The sequence below is a fragment of the Lepidochelys olivacea genome (assembly GCF_965140295.1).
Source record: "Lepidochelys olivacea isolate rLepOli2 genome assembly, chromosome: 7".
Classification (NCBI taxonomy): domain Eukaryota; kingdom Metazoa; phylum Chordata; order Testudines; family Cheloniidae; genus Lepidochelys; species Lepidochelys olivacea.
Window position 1 is genome coordinate 17,582,892 of NC_140417.1, and position 17,544 is coordinate 17,600,435.

Below are 17,544 nucleotides of genomic sequence, written 5' to 3' on the forward strand. Positions count from 1 at the left end.
CACAGCATTCTGCATTCGTTCCAGCTTTTGAATAGTCACAAGGTAGACCACATTACAGCAATCTGGTCTTGAAGAGAAAAAGGCATAGGTGATTGTAGCAAAGTGTGCATCAGAGAAAGAAGCTACACGGTTATCACTGTAAGCAGATGGAACAAAGTGCTGTTGGCCAGAGCCAGGAGCAGCCCACGATCTAATCCCATATCTAGTTTGTGCACTTGTTTTACAAATGCGGGCCATATTACTCCAAAATGAAAGGCACCAATGTAGTTTCCCCAACTCAACTGACAATTACTTTCCTCAAGCCCAGGTAATTCCAATATGTATCAGTCCTCTACGGTTTTAAAGCCATGAATGGAGATACACTGGTGAATATTAGTATTTATATACCTACACAATAAATCCTCTTTGTAAAATATCAGTAAAGTATCAAATAAGGATTTTCTGTTCCAAATTAACTTTAAAATATACCATTTGTAACTGATTATTTATGTTGATCTGTGCACAAAGTTATTGTGTTTCACCACAGTAGTCTGGAAGGGTGACAAAAGGAAAATAGCCATCTCTCTCTGTTGGGTCAAATTCTGCTTTGATTTATGCTACATCCAACCTCCTTCTAGTTCATGGGGCATAATGTAACCCATTGGATTAGACTTCAATATAACATTGCCTGTAGTTTGTTCCCCCAGTCTTCCTTCAGTTAATGTATTAAAAATAATCTAATATCAAAGCAAACTGAAGCTAACAAATAAATACTGTCATGTCTTTGGGTAATAAGTCTGCAACAGAAACATTATCGACTTGTCACTATACGTTTTATTACTTCCTTTGTTGAAAACATAATGGGAAAGAACATCAAGTTACATATTGTTAATGGATTAAATTAAATTACATGATCATGATTTAAAGACACAAACTAATTTTTAAAAATATATATTTTACCAAAAACTCACTAAACTGCCATGTAATTTCTCCCTATTTCCTTTTCCATTATGGCTGATTAACAAGATACTTGGAAATAAATAGAGGCTTTCTCCATTATAATTAGCCTGCCTGTCCTGTCTGATTAATTCACTCCTCTTGCATGGTAGTGAATTTTGAAATCCTAAACATTCCATTTTGAGACTACTGAATCAATCATACAGAAGGAGAAAACAGCTTACAAAACAGAGAGCTTTTGTTGAACATAAAATCTTTCTTACTAAGCAAACTTGGAAAGGAAAATATAAAGTATATGTTAATAGGCTTTTTAAAAAAATACATAGGGACTGATTCAAAACCCAGTGAAGACAATGGAAAGACTCCCATTGAGTAATTGGGTTTTGGATCAGGTTTATAGGGCAGATCATCAGCTAGTGTTAGTTGTCATGTAGCTCCACTGAAATCTTCAATGTAACAATGACAATTTACACCAGTTGAGAATCTATGGCAATTTTTAAAAAATTATGCCAGGATGCAGTAGCTCTTTCATAAGTAACTGATATACAATAGAAGTTACAGGTAAATCATGAGTAGTCTAGAAATGACCCCTCATCTAAGATATCTTGCTGTAATATAGCAAGGATGCTATATCATTAGTACACTAAACCTAACAGATAAATAACCCTAAGGGAAAGAAATCAAAATTCAATGCCTCTCAAATCACAGCTTTCAAACCATTCTCCGAAAGCCAATTTTAAGTGGAATACTTACAAAATTACACTCTCCATATATAAAATTCCCCACTGGTTACCCTGTCTACAAGGACAATCTAAAGAAAAGCGATTTGTCTAACAACTGCAGTTCAACATCTCATTAATACTATACAGAAGTCACACAAAAGATACCACAAACATGCTAAAATATTTGTGTGAATGAGGTCAGAGGAGAAAAGAAGGATGATATAATTCATCTTTCATAATTCAAGTGAAGTATTCATCACTTCCTGTCCTAAAATGCTGAGTAGTGGTGAAGACCAGTACTGAGTATTTGCCATATTTCACCCTGCATGTGGCAGCTCTCCAGTAGCAGGGTAGCAATGTCTATGGGGTGTTTGTAAAGCAATTTGGGATTCTTGAGGATAAAAGGAACTTTAAAAATTAAGTTATGATTAGTTTATTATTATTTATCCAGCATTAGGAAAAGAGATGAACTGTTAAAATGTATTCCTTGTACTACATAACATTTAATTAAAAAGTAAGTCACAACCCAACAAATGTTGTATTTGAAACATAAAACACTGTGCAGAGATTAGTTTAAATTTACCAAACATTTAATGGGAAAACAAACAAAGTCAAAGTATGTTTACTTTGTTAAAACCTTACATATTACTGTGGTTTTTCACATGAATAGTCGATCCACTACCTGAACTAATACATCTCCTCAACTAATATCTGAGCTAATGATATACTGTTGTTAGGAGCTGAGACACTTTCTGGGGATTCAAATAAGGGAGAGGTCTTCTAAATGGAGGTGCTTCCAGGGGAACTTTTTATTATACCCCAGTGTAGGGATGAAGTATATGAGGATATTTTTGAAAAAGGGCTTTTATCTAGAAGTCGTAGGGCTTAATATTGCAAGGTGTTGCTGAGCACATCCTGAGAGATGATGAGTGCTCTAACTTCCACAGAAAGCAATGGGAGCTCAGTACCTGGTAGGAATAGACTACGCCCTATTGAAATCATTCCTGAATCAGGAGCTGAAAGAATATATGTATATGGCAAGTATATGGGCTTGATTTTCAAAGGCCTCCATAACTCAAACTGAAATGAACAGGAGCCTCTGGATATTAGGCCATGAACTATTTACATGACCAGAAACTTTGAATTATATCATCCTTCTTTTCTCCTCTGACCTCATTCACACAAATATTTTAGCATGTTTGTGGTATCTTTTGTGTGACTTCTGTATAGTATTAATGAGATGTTGAACTGCAGTTGTTAGACAAATCGCTTTTCTTTAGATTGTCCTTGTAGACAGGGTAACCATAATATTTCATGTTGGGTAAAATCCATGACCTCACTTCAGACAATATTAAAATGATGCATTTGGCTTTAAAATTGCACGAATGACAGTCATATCAAGATATATTGCATGGTATTCTGTAGATGTAATAAAGTGGAAGTGGAAGTCTGATTTGGGGCTGCAAATTTCTCATTAAGGGGTCATTGGTTGCAGAGACCTTTCTCTAGGAAAAAAAAATGTTAAACCCAAAGGTGCTTTGGGTTACAGGTTTATGAAAATTGAAAGATGGAAAGATTATTTCTAAGACAGTTGATCATATATGGCATTTCAGAGTAAAGAGTGTTGGAGACAAAAACACATACTTTGTGGCAAATACAGGCAAAATGTCATTTGGCTGCATTCATGTTAAATTGCAAAGATACATTGTGCCATTAACAGAAAGGATGGAAAGTAAAAAACCTAGCACAGAACTCAAGGGGTTCATTAAAAACAGAGAGAGGGAAAACTTCACCCAGGGAAACTCCAGAATGAATCTATTTGAAAATGCTGGGGGGGCGGGGGAAGGGGGGAAGAAGGACAAAAAGAAAAAGCATCAAGGCTGTGGTTTGGGCTCACTCACCATTAAGTCTATGGTGTTTGAGCTCAGATACCAAAGCTATCTCAAAAGCTTTCAATTAAATTAAAATGACCCTGCATAGTTCCTGTGCAATGACCTTTGTCCAGAACTGAGTGGATTAGTTCAGGAAATTTATGAGAAACTGAACTAGACACCGAAGAGAACGAAAGCATGAAGGTTTGCCTGAGATTTATTTGGTCATTTAAATGTTGGTATTAGAATGGGTGTTTTAAAAAATTGCTATAATTTCTGAAAGAATGAAAGCCATTAAGATGGGCACTGCTATATTATGAATTTTGAAGAAGGGTATGAGTTTTACCACCCTATACTTACTATAGAATTTTGTGTCCCAGTGCAGAGGATAGAGACTTATTAATATAATACAGGACAATACATTACAATGATTGGATTATTTTCCCCTCCCCCCGTATATAAATACGAAATTGAGGTCAAAAGGCTGGAATGCATTAGGACCTAATCCAAAAGCCATTGAAGTAAATGGAAAGATGTCAATGATTTCATTGGATGAGGCCCTTGGTGACTTCATTGCTTCCAAAAACCAACCTGCCAGGTAAATTAATGCAATGGAAACTTTAGAAGGTCTTTCAATGTAGGTCCGAAATTGAGTTGATTTTTTCGATGCTGATGAGATGCAGATATTATGGAGACAAAGGGTTGAAAAAGAGTTTATATACTGATAATATTAAATTGTTTGCCTGCTTAATCAATGGAAATAGAGTGAAATCTGATTTAAGCAACCACTGACAAGATTTGATAAAACAGGTGGTCTTCTAATAAAGGTGGTGAACAACCTTTTGATGTGATCTTCAGGCAGAATACTACTCAGTAAAGATGATTCTTTGTGCAGATTCTAGTAAAAAAGATGGTTCTAAATTTATTTATTGCTTGCCATACATCAGTCAAAGTGAAGACTATCTGTGCATTAGGAAAGTGTGATGCATAGTTGCTGCATTTCATCACAATTCATAGCTTTGCCAGAGGTCAAGGTAATATAACATTGGAATATCATTCAAATTGTGCTTCCTTGCTGAAAAGAAAATAATTTTAGATTTATCCACAGTGAATGAATACCTTTCACTGTGAGAGTACTTCTCTAGATGCCCATTTATGTTAGTGATTTGCTTTATACAGATGTCAATATGTCAATGAGGCAACTTTTTATTTGACATTTAATTTGGAAAATGCTTTCAAGGGGTATTTATCTAAAGTGAAACGTGATGATAAATGGGATGGGCTTTAGGAAAATAGCAAATAGTGAGGCCAAACCTTTGCTCAAGCTATGGAGAAATGAATACCTTTCCAGAGCATAAAAAAACCCTGAACACTTATATTTCTACCACACACATCAGAAGCATACAACAGAAGAATGAAGCAAAGAGCAAAATATTGCAATAGAAAGTAGCTCTGTATAATGTCTTGTAAGTATGCAGGAGAGTCATGTCTCTAATCCGATGAAAATATAAAACCCTATTTCTTTGAAAAAACAAAACAAATCTGTTTTCTCTGTGGAGCAAATAAATGTCATTTTAAATATACCCTCCACCTTCTCAATGCCACCAATTGCTGGAAGCCATTCATTTTGACAAATTGGAGAGGATACAGAGACAAGCAACAAAATGATTAAGTGGCTGGTGAGAATGACTTGAGAGGGAAGATTAAAAGGAGTGAATTTTTGTGGCTTGGCCAAACGGCAAGTTTAAGGAGGTTAGTGAGGGATATAACTCTACATGTGAGATGAAATTCAACACAAGAAGATTTATGTTGCCCCAAATTCCTAATGGTGAAGCATAGTGCCCCTGTGGGAGTGAGTGTGCTTATTTCATTGGGCATTTCAGCACTACAACAACATATGAAAATAATAAATAAATAAATGTATAACCTCTAGAGGGCAAACCTGCCCTGGGGTCCAGATCAGTGCAGGGCAGTCCCTTGATCAGGTCACGGCAAAGGTGAGCAATGCCAAGCTCTTTGCCTGAAGCCAAGAATCATAATAATATATCTAGGCTTCAGTTAAAATATTACAGAGGTACACAATTTTCTTAAAATGGATGATAATAATAGATTGTAAATAAAGACTGTCAGGGTTCCTTCCCCACTCTGAACTCTAGGGTACAGATGTAGGGACCTGCATGAAAACCCCCTAAGCTTATTTTTACCAGCTTAGGTTAAAACTTCCCCAAGGTACAAACTATTTTATCTTTTGCCCTTGTACTTTATCACTGCCACCACCGAACGTCTAACAGATATATAACCGGGAAAGAGCCCACTTGGAAACGTCTTTCCCCCCAAAATCCTCCCAAACCCTACACCCCCTTTCCTGGGGAAGGTTTGATAAAAATCCTCACCAATTTGCATAGGAGAATACAGACCCAAACCCTTGGATCTTAAGAACAATGAAAAAGCAATCAGGTTCTTAAAAGAAGAATTTTAATAGAAGTAAAAGAAACACCTCTGTAAAATCAGGATAGTAAATACCTTACAGAGTAATTAGATTCAAAACATAGAGAATCCCTCTAGGCAAAACTTTAAGTTACAAAAAGACACAAAGACAGGAATATCCATTCCATTTAGCACAGCTTATTTTCTCAGCCATTTAAAGAAATCATAATCTAACGCATATCTAGCTAGATTACTTACTAAGTTCTAAGACTCCATTCCTGTTCTGTCCCCAGCAAAAGCATCACACAGACAGACCCAGACCCTTTGTTTCTCACCCCTTCCAGCTTTGAAAGTATCTTGTCTCCTCATTGGTCATTTTGGTCAGGTGCCAGCGAGGTTATCCTAGCTTCTTAACCCTTTACAGGTGAAAGGGGTTTTCCTCTGGCCAGGAGGGATTTTAAAGGTGTTTACCCTTCCCTTTATATTTATGACAAAGACATACTTAATTCCCTAACACAAATAACTTAATATTCAAATCAACTGAACAAACAATTCTTGTCTACCCACCATAGTTCCACCTTCCCCAAATGCTTGGAAAAACAAATAGTCTTTGCAGGGTGCCTTGAAGGTAAACAGATTCAGCCAGCAGAAAATGTCAGTGATGGAGCTTGAAACACACAAACTGCAACTTAGCTTTAAAAAATGAGAAGAATGTACAGCAATTTTCTGTAATATTGAGGTAGCTGGATTACAGTTCTGATCTGCTGGCAAACAAATGTAGATGTATGGAACTAAATAAGAATCTTGCCTGCAATCTCTGTGTCAACAAATTAGATAACTGTGTTGGCAACTTGGCAGCTTATCTTGTTTGCATTTGTAAATTAAGTTTTCAGTACTTGCATTTACAGAGGTGGGTTTTTTCATTTATTTTACACTTCATTCTCAGAAGCAGAATGTCACTTTGTTTTAGGATGTTCATTGGTTTAAAAGAGCCAGTGCAAAGTATCTTCCGTCTGTGGAATTTATCCAACAAAAAATGACAATATGGAGATAGTAATAAATTATGTATTCTTTTTGTAGGATGCCTGTGATTCTCTACTTGACTCCACAATTTCAATCTGACCCCAAAGGTGAAGAAAATTAAGGATAAAATTATCAGAAGTAGGAAAATGCTCATGTATGTCTGACAATGTGGCCCTTAACTGCTGTAAGTACTTTTCAAAAGGCCATCTTTATGGTCATGCTGGAGACCTGTGTCCCCAGTATAGAGGCCTAATTCTCCTATCATTTACACTAGTATAACCCCCATGGTGTAGTTACTTCTGATTTATACTAGTGAAAGAAGAATTAACCCTTAAAGGTCCTGATCTGTTGATTGTAATGGGGGTTAATCAGGCCCTTTTGCTCCTGAGTCAATAAAAGGTTGGGAATTATCAACAGTGGCCCCTGTGAATGATAAAATGGTCACTGGTAAAAATCATAAGGGTGTGCAGGACTGATACACAGTCCATTGCAAAGAACATGCGAAGGCTGTGCCAACTTATGTATGCTTAGACACATTCCATGCATCATCACTGAATCATTCATTCATTGCACCATTGTCATTGTGGTACTGGTTGAAGCACAGCCTGTTGAAGGAGGATGGGATCATGAGGAGTAAATACAAAAAGTACCAGGTTCCTGGTGGGTCTTTGTGAGATGCACCGGTTCCTCAGAGGAGAAAAAACTATATATAGAAAATGCAATGCAAATGCATTTCAGGATTATGTCACCACTTTCTCTTCTCACTTAAATCAGTGCTGTTTCAGCAGCACCTCTGCATAAATGTTGAGTTTTCAACTCTGCATCCCTGATATTTGACAGGCAGTTGCATGGCCCAGAGTTCATGTAACTTAGTTTTCTGTAATGCCTGAGAAAATATATGCTATCACCTTAAACATGTTGATTTCTGTAAATGACGGCTTCTTTGGAAGATATATACTGCCTGTAAAAACAGATTTGAAAGTGTACTATAGCATGTACTATATCCATCAAAGCCATATTCCTTATTGAAATAGGGAACCCTCTCTTCTCCCCCAAAATATCCTACTCCTTGCTCAAGTACCCAGGCTATGTCAATACTTTGGATGAGTTCTCATTGATTCTTGAGGAAAAAAGAACCCATTGACAGGAAATTATATATATTTGCCAGTCTGTATCTATGGCTGCCGCTTTTCTATTCTAGGGGCCAGAAAGTGGCCCATCCTGCACACCCATTAAGGCACCCGCTTAATTCTCTATTCTGCCTTCTCCTCCATGGGTAGGAGTGGATGGATTAGAGTAGTGAATGGAGAGGGAGTGGGTGGGAAGGGGTGTAGAAGAAGCATCGGCACTATCACACAGTGAACTGGCCAATGCAGCTGCACGAGAGTGTTAAGAAACATATTCTGTGCTAGGAATAGGGCTAGCATGGGATACGTCCCTCCTCCTAGAGCAGGTGGTGGGAGAAATTGGACACAGATTGTGACCCTGAGTCATAGTCTCCTTCCTAATCTGCTATTGAGGCAGAACAACTACTCACAGGTCCACATACTGGGCTTATGACAAAGCCATGATTTGCCCTAAGCACTAATAAAGTTTCTTTATTCTTCACATTGTCTGTCCTCTAATGCTACAGTGTGACCATATAGAAAAAGCATCATACTAAAACCACTTGAAGTGCTTCACCAACGCAGTATCCATCCTCTAGTACCTTCCAAAGGCCCATGACGAGAAGAATAATTAAAAATAAGAACAAAATCAGTCTTCTATTTTGGCTAATCTAAGAGTATTAGGAAACTCAGAGTAATTTATTTTATCATACAGGGTACTTGATAATGTATGGTTTAAAGAGCAATATCCACCTATAAGGCATAGTACAGTGTATGTATGTGGTGAACAGTAATTCTCAATTACCCCCACCATGTCTTGTAAGAAGTCTCCAATCATTCACGTGGAAGCCTAAAGTAACTTGTTATTGGCCAGAGATAACTGATGGAGACCTGCCATTTATTTTTTACACTTAGCTTTTTAAATAGTTCACAGAAGCATTTTTGGACTAAGCTATGACAAAGCCCACATCTCCCGGAAGAGTGGTCAGTAAATCTCCCAGATATATCGGTCTTTCTTAGCTTTATTGTTTAATGAGGTCAAAATTTAAGGTGCACATGAATTATGATCTCATCCAAAATGAGAGATTGGAACTTCTGACTTTGTCACCTCACCAGTGACCCTCATAATGCCTTTTCTGACTTTATTTTTCAAAGCAAGAGCAGCTGTAACAGCCAATCTCTCAGTATACGCTCACACACAACCATCATGAGATGAATTACCTAGCTATTTAACAGCAACCTAGGACAAAAGCTTATCCTCTCAAAGAGTCTGATCATAAAACTCTAAGGTGCTTGTTTCCCTGCAGTAATTCAGCATAAACATAATGAATGGGACTTGGCGGAAAACAACCATGAGAACAAAAAAATCAGAAACTCGTAAAGACTCTCATCCCATAATATTTTCCTTCACTTTTAATTTTTTATTTAAAATCAATACTATCCCTAAACACTTTGGCCAGTTAACTGTATGCTCTCAATTATGTTACTATAAATCCAGAATTATTCCACTGGCTTTCACGGCTTTAATACAGCCCTTTGTTTTTGTGCATCTGAATTCAATTCAGCTTTATACTGACCTACCTTTTATTCATGACAAAACACTTGAGAAAAAATTGGTATTGGACTTTCCCTTCTGTTTTGAGGAGTCCAGGAGGTGCATGCTGGACTGGAAAATATTATACATACAGATAACTGACAGATTGTGCAATCATTTTGATAATATGGATTTGACCCCCGTTAGTAGCAGAAATTTGCAACAATTTCCAATGTGTACATGCACAGATAATTTATTAGGCTTATGTTGTTTTCAATCATAGCTTTTATGCCCTTATTTAAGATTTTGCCCAATGTGAAATACCTCATGGAACCTGTTACAGTAGCTAGTCTCATAATATAGTATTAAGACATCATTAGGATTGTGACATCTTCATTCACAGGGCCTAATTCCTGCAAGGTGCGGAGGACCTCTGACAAGATTCTGGAGAGCAGGTGCTGCAAGGGGAGTAAAGAGTGCTCTGCATGTGCAGGAAATGCTAAGCAATTAGCAGGATTAAGCCCTTATTGCTACAACTGAGAAACTGGACACCTTTTCCCAAAAAACCAGAGGCTCCCAAGGAGTGAAATTATTGGATTCCAGTCCACAGGTCAAATTCAATCCTTCTGTAAGATAAATCCTCCTTCCTGGACCCTTGCAGAGTCTTTTAGCACTGGTGTACGGGCATTATGGTGGTGCTGGGAGGCTATTTGCACTGTGGCAACATGTAGGAGCTCCAGTCATGGGCCAGGACCCAATTGTGATAGGTGCTGTACAAATACAACAAAAAGATGGGCCCTGCCACAAAGAACTTACAAATACAAAAATGAGAGTGGCTTCTGGTTTTTGTGACAAAAAAGTGAAGCAAAAAGCTTGAACAAAATCAAATGGATGGTTAGTCTCATTATCAGCTAATATTTGTTTTAAAGCAGCCTGTGGAAGAGAAAAATAAAGAAACCTTATGTGTTTGTGAGGGGAAGGAGAATTTATTTTACATTATCTTGAATTTTACAGAGGCCACGCTGAGCTTAAAAATTTTTAATGTGTCTGATAATGTTGCAATAAATTTGTGAATGAGACTCAGGTAGAGTGTTCAAAAGCTTCAGCGAGATGTTCTTATCTTTGCATAATTCATTCTAAATATACAAACACATGTAAATTGCCTCATTCCTCCCCCTACTTTAAATGAAGTGGAGTAATCTACATTCTAAATAAGATTAAAGCTCTATAAATCCTGCTAATTTGATTGTTGTATCAATATAAAATAGCTTTCTGTTTTCTGGGGCCATAGCGCCCTCTAGTGGCAAAATGAATGCTCTAACTGAAGCTTTGAAGACAATCTCATTCTGCAGCATATAAAATATAGAACTCTCAGTCTGGCATCTTTTATCCAATGCATAGGCAGGCATTCGGTAATCGCTTTGCAACCCATTTAGTAATTACACTGCAATTGTAATAGTATAATATTGATAGTTTGGGGGAATGGTTCTCTAATCAAGGCACTACTGGAGTGACTGCTGAATTTGGGGGAATGGCACATCCAATAATTCATTTTCCAAACAAGTACAAATATTGGCCATACACAAATCTATGAATAGGGACTAATATTTTGTACAGTCTTCATGCTATTTGAATATTCATATGCTCTTTCCCACCCCTTGCTGCTGTTACCACAAAGTTAGAAGTGACAGAAATACTGATGTGTGTTCGTAGCTGTGCCATGACCTACCTGGCCAGCTAGGGCTCATTGGCTTACTGCTGGCTGAATGTTCCCTATCTTTCCAGTCTCTAGGACACCGCTGGACAAGGGGAAGGGAAGAGATCTCCATGGGACCTCCAAAAGGGAGAAGTGAAGATTCCCTATCCCAACCCCAAGTTGGTCCAGGTCTCCAAGGACAGAAGGAAGTGCCCTGTAAGCAGTCCTCCTCACAGAACTACTTCCCAGCAAATCCCAGCTTCAACATTTCCTTAGCCTTGAGTCATCTTCTGGAGGGGAAGCTCAGTGACTTATTTTATGTCTTCCCCTAATGTTTTCAGGGAAACACATGCTATCTCTCTCTTGGGCTCGCTATGAGGCTGATGTACTCCTGGGAGAAGTAAGGGCCTATTGCAGAGAAGAGGTTGGGGAAGATCAGATTTGGATTACTATAATTTTTCTACTTGTATTTCTCAAACGGTGCCCCAGTACCATACTAGTTCTGCTGCTGGAGGAAAGAGTAAAATTTTTCCATATATTCTGAACTAATTGTTTTGAGAAACAAAGAAACAATTGCATTAGGATGCCAGTGTGCAGACACACTGTTTAGGAAAACATTTCCCCACAGAGAAATAATTCAAGAGTTCTGTTTTTCCTTGTTCTCTGTAACAAATGCCACATTATAAAATACTAGTGAAAACATCACCCTTTCCTCAGAAATATTATTTAGTGAGCTGCTGACTATCCAAGATACTGATAGACTTTCCCTTCTGCTGTACTCAGGGGCAGTGATAGGACCATGAAGGGATACAGTCCATCTGACTAACATTTGATGATACAAGGCATGATGCTGCGAGATGATGAGCAAAGCACCTGCAACTCCCATTGAAAACAATAGAATCTGAGGGCATTCAGTACCTCACAGGTTCAGGCCCACAGTGAGTAGGATTCCTTATATAACCCATCTCCTTTGATTTACTTCACTAGGCAGTGGGCTAATTAGATCCCATCATTCCAAAAATACTTTCAGATACCTGTTTTGGTACCAGCAAATCCCAGCTCTTTAATTTTTTGGAGTTTCTTCTAATATATCTTAACAGACAGCCTCTCTCGATGGACTAAACTTTCCTTACTACTATGATTTGCTTTCAACCAATTTGTGTTAAGTGCCTCCGAAAAGGAGTAAAGACATGGGTTGACATTTTCTAGTGCAGCTGAGAAGGGATTGGTGAAAATTCACAGTAGCAAGGAGTCGAAGGAAATGTAGCTTCCTTTGTATCTTCCTCCCCAATCCTGGGGCTGCAAGAGTGTCGGTTCAGTAACTGCTGTAAATTAGAACAGCCTGAAGGCGGCTCTAACCTGTGCCAATTGCTAATGGCTCCCAGAGGCTGTTATTGCAGCCAATAATCTGCCAGGGTAAGGGAGTCCTGGCCATGCCCTCTTAGCTGTATGCAGTGGACAGAAGGTCATAGTAGGTCATAGTAGGTTTCCGCAACACAGTGGCCAATTAAGCTAGGCTTGGGTCTGCTTTGGACTTGGGGGGTGGCACAAAGTGACCCTAATATGCCAGTGAGTGGGGCCTATTCTGCCCATCTGTATCAGGAATCTGAATGTATTTATCCTCTTTTTTGACATCATTAAACTTAGGGACATCCACGGTAGTAAGTGTTATACATCAAGTCTAGAGATCATAATAATGATGCAAGACCGTACGTGGCAAATCCTGTCCCCACCCACGGCTCATGTAACCAGGGTCATATAGTGAGGAGTTCTACAGAGGATGGAGATTGGGAAAGGCTACTCTTCCCCATGTCATGGAAGCTGCAGAATGGGAAGAGTGGATGGTCTGTGAGCCCACCTCTCCTACACCTCCTCTCTATAGTTATGCATAGTGTTATGGAACCCTTGCATGGGCTTCTGCACAGTGTTGTGGTACCCTTGCATGGGCTTCCTGTGTCTTGTTCCCCCCCCTGCACCTGGGATGCCGATGGGTACAGGAAGGAAAGAGGCCAGGATTTGTTAACTGAGTCCCTTCACCTCCACCCTTCTCCCTGAAAACAAAAAAAAAACATACATGTGTATATGTGTGCGCGCTCGTGTTAGAAGAGTTATGCTGCATGTGTGCTAGGGCTGCAGCTCATTTACACCAGTGTGTTATCAGACCCCTATGTCACTTCATCTCTCTGTCTCATTTGTTGTCACATATTAAAATTGAGAGGATAGTATTTGGCCTGCCTCACAGGAGTGCTGCAAAGTTCTGTTCACAACGTATGTGTAAAATGCACTGAGATTCCCAGATGGAAGTTGCTGTATAAGTTATTATTACTATTAACATGCATTGGAAACAATAGAAAAGGATCCTAGTTGGGTACCTGGCCAGGAGATGTGTCTGGCTCAGTGGCTACTGTGGCTTTGGCTGAAGTAGCACAGATCAATGTCAGGACACATATTAATCTAATGGTTCCATCGATTCACAGGCTACCCAGGTTAATGAAAGGTTTCAGAGTAGCAGCTGTGTTAGTCTGTATTCGCAAAAAGTAAAGGAGTACTAGTGGCACCTTAGACACTAACCAATTTATCTGAGCATAAGCTTTCATGAGCTACAGCTCACTTCATCGGATGCATTCAGTGGAAAATACAGTGAGGAGATTTATATACACACAGAACATGAAACAATGGGTGTTACCATACACACTGTAACAAGAGAGTGATCACTTAAGATGAGCTATTACCAGCAGGAGAGCAGAAGGGGGGGGGGGAGAGAGAGAAAACCTTTTGAAACCTTTTGTAGTGATAATCAAGGTGGGCCATTTCCAGCAGTTAACAGGAACATCCGAGGAGCAGTGGGGGGTGGGGGAAATAAACATGGGGAAATAATGACAGGTTTCAGAGTAACAGCCGTGTTAGTCTGTATTCGCAAAAAGAAAAGGAGTACTTGTGGCACCTTAGAGACTAATCAATTTATTTGAGCATAAGCTTTCGTGAGCTACAGCTCACTTCATCAGATGCATATCGTGGAAACTGCAGCAGACTTTATATATACACAGAGAATATGAAACAAAACCTCCTCCCACCCCACTGTCCTGCTGGTAATAGCTTATCTAAAGTGATCATTAGGTGGGCCATTTCCAGCACAAATCCAGGTTTTCTCACCCTCTGGATTTGTGCTGGAAATGGCCCACCTAATGATCACTTTAGATAAGCTATTACCAGCAGGACAGTGGGGTGGGAGGAGGTTTTGTTTCATAGTCTCTGTGTATATATAAAGTCTGCTGCAGTTTCCACGATATGCATCTGATGAAGTGAGCTGTAGCTCACGAAAGCTTATGCTCAAATAAATTGGTTAGTCTCTAAGGTGCCACAAGTACTCCTTTTCTTTTTATGGGGAAATAGTTTTACTTTGTGTAATGACCCATCCACTCCCAGTCTCTATTCAAGCCTAAGTTAATTGTATCCAGTTGGCAAATTAATTCCAATTCAGCAGTCTCTCTTTGGAGTCTGTTTTTGAAGTCTTTTTGTTCTAATATTGCGACCTTTAGGTCTGTAATCGAGTGACCAGAGAGATTGAAGTGTTCTCCGACTGGTTTATGAATGTTATAATTCTTGACATCTGATTTGTGTCCATTTATTCTTTTATGTAGAGACTGTCCAGTTTGACCAATGTACATGGCAGAGGGGCATTGCTGGCACATGATGGCATACATCACTGGACTGTTTAAATTTTGGGCTCATTAAGACACGTTTAAAAAGCAGGGAAGTTCAGGCTTTAAGCATAATAAACGGATACTCCACACATAGCCATTTCTACTCTGGTTAGGTATTTTGCAGCAGAAAGAGAAAACCCGCAGATCACTTACTGCTCTAAGATTCCACATGATACTTAGGCACAAGGGGACCAATAAACAGCAGAGTAACAGCCTTGTTTTTTCGTTTCCTGGCTTCCGTGGGCTTTACTCAGCTCCATGACTCTATTTTCACTTACATTCTGTCTATGAGCCTGCAAGATGGTGGCTATCCCAGGGGTAGCACATCTCTTCTGTGGAGTCATCCAAGTGAAAAGTGTAGTGCTAGAGAATAAAGGCTGACATTTATCCTACTGGGGGTGGACTGGACCAGGCAAAATAAGAACTAAATAAAAAAAATTCTTTCCGGTAACAGAGGAAAAGCACATTCCTACAGTATATGGCTGGACAGCAGACACAATTTTTTATTTAAATGTGCACACAACAAATATTTGAAAAAAGTTTTTATTTAGGAGACAAATTATTTGAAATAAGAACTCCTCCAACCAGTTGCTCCATGCCTCACATTTAAATGATTACAAAACGAGAACTAGTTTGATTTATTCTCTTAAATAGGAGTCAGACAAAATGTCGGTCGAGGAGGGGTGTTATCAATGCAGATAGCCCCTCCGTGCAGTCTGTCATTCTTACGACTACCAGGGCGCCGCTCCTCAGATGGTTTAAATTGTCAGAGTTCCACTGGCATCAATGGAGCTATGACCATTTGAGCCAGCTGAGGATCAGACCCGGCATGTTTTTTCTCTTGAATGAATGTCCAAACCCAATTAAAAATATTCTTTGTGAGGTTTATTACTAAAACATGTGTGACAAGGGAAATTAATGGCTTTTGCTTTCACTAGCATTCAGAGACGTTTCCCAGGGTTATGTAGAAAGAACAAAACATTATCTACATGCATATACAGCACCTATTTTTTATACTGTTCAATATAAAAATGATTTAAAGAAAAATCTTAGAGCTATCATCATAGAATTATATGACCAGGTTCTTCTTGTTCTTAACTATGTATATTATGGTAGAACCCAAGGCCCTAAGCAAGATAAGGGACCCATTGTGTTCAGGGCTCAAAACACATGTACTAAGAAACAGGCCCTTGCTCCAAAAACTTGCAATCTAAATAGATTAAGACAAGCAAATGATAGAAGAAAGGAAGTATCCCAGTTTTACCAAGGGGAACCTGAGGCAAAAATAGATTAAGTGACTTGCCCAGTTCAATCCAGTATAAAAACAGTTGCTCTTATTTGATATGCTTCACTGGGTCTAATTAGTTGGAAGCCTTTGGTAACTCTAATTAAGGATTTTCTGTTAAGCCTCACAGGTCAAAATTTTTGCCTGCTTGGCCAGCATTACCAGCACACGAATGATGCAATCTCCTTGAAACTAGCCCTGTTGGTTTCATACATGGGAGAAGGTAGTCTATTGAGATTTACAAAAATCTTGCTCTCGGAGCTGGTAGGGGAATAGGATTATGATAAACTTCCACAGACTTCACAGGATTGTTGGCAATATTCATGGTTTGCCTGCTCTCAAAACCTCAGGAGATAAATGCGTCAGGATGTGAGGCCCCATAACTTCTGGAATGGGGAAAAGATTGTAAGGACTACAAGAGGACAGATATAATTTTAAGTCTGTTACAGTCATGATTTTCTTTGGGAAACAATTTTTATTTCTGGATCAGGCAACTCTTATGAAAATAAGGTCCAGTAAATAAATTCAGTGATTTCAGAGCTGATCCCTTTAATATTTTTTTATTTCTATGCTTGGGAAGTTTTTCTTAAATAATAGAACAAAACAAATAATTAAGAATGAGAGATTTAGTCATTGATTTTTTTTCTCTCTCTCTATCCACAAGAGCTTACAATATTCTGAAATTTGTTATTCAAATGTATTCATAGACGAGGGCTTTTTTTTAATCCCTGCTCTGTTGATTGTTTGAAAGCAGTTCATTATAAATATCTGATAATCCAATTGAAATGTAAGCTCTGTCGATTAGTTTTGATTAGATACCTACCAGAGGTCACACAATACCATTTTTTATTGCTGAGCATAATTCTTAGATTTATTTTTCTGGCCTGTTACTTGTGTTTACAAGTTCAGAATCTGCATTATGTAAATATTCTCCAATATTCACTTAAAATGTATCAAGTCAGTAAACATTCCTGCCAGTAAACCTGTATGGGATATTCGCAGACACAGAGTACAAACATAGCCAAGCAAATCGATTTTTTATTCTAGATTTTTATTCTATTTTGTGGACATTTTTTTAGATTATCCTCTCAACTCTTCAAATACTATTTTATTCTATGTAAACTCCTATGCCACCCACATCAACAAAGTACTCCAGCACCTGTCACGTGCAGTTTAATCTTGCTCTCATCACCTCCCCAGGGGAGGATTGTGCGCGCAGTGGAGTGTTTCGTTGTGGGAG

The 17,544-nt window shown here is 38.6% G+C and overlaps 1 long non-coding RNA gene across 1 annotated transcript; it reads left to right on the forward strand.

The window, feature by feature from the left end:
- The first annotated feature begins 3,692 nt into the window (after positions 1-3,692).
- On the forward strand, positions 3,693-10,180 carry LOC311523114. The gene is made up of 3 exons (XR_014712269.1): positions 3,693-3,733; positions 7,037-7,163; positions 10,023-10,180. It is a non-coding gene; the product is annotated as an uncharacterized lncRNA (long non-coding RNA).
- Positions 10,181-17,544: the final 7,364 nt, after the last annotated feature.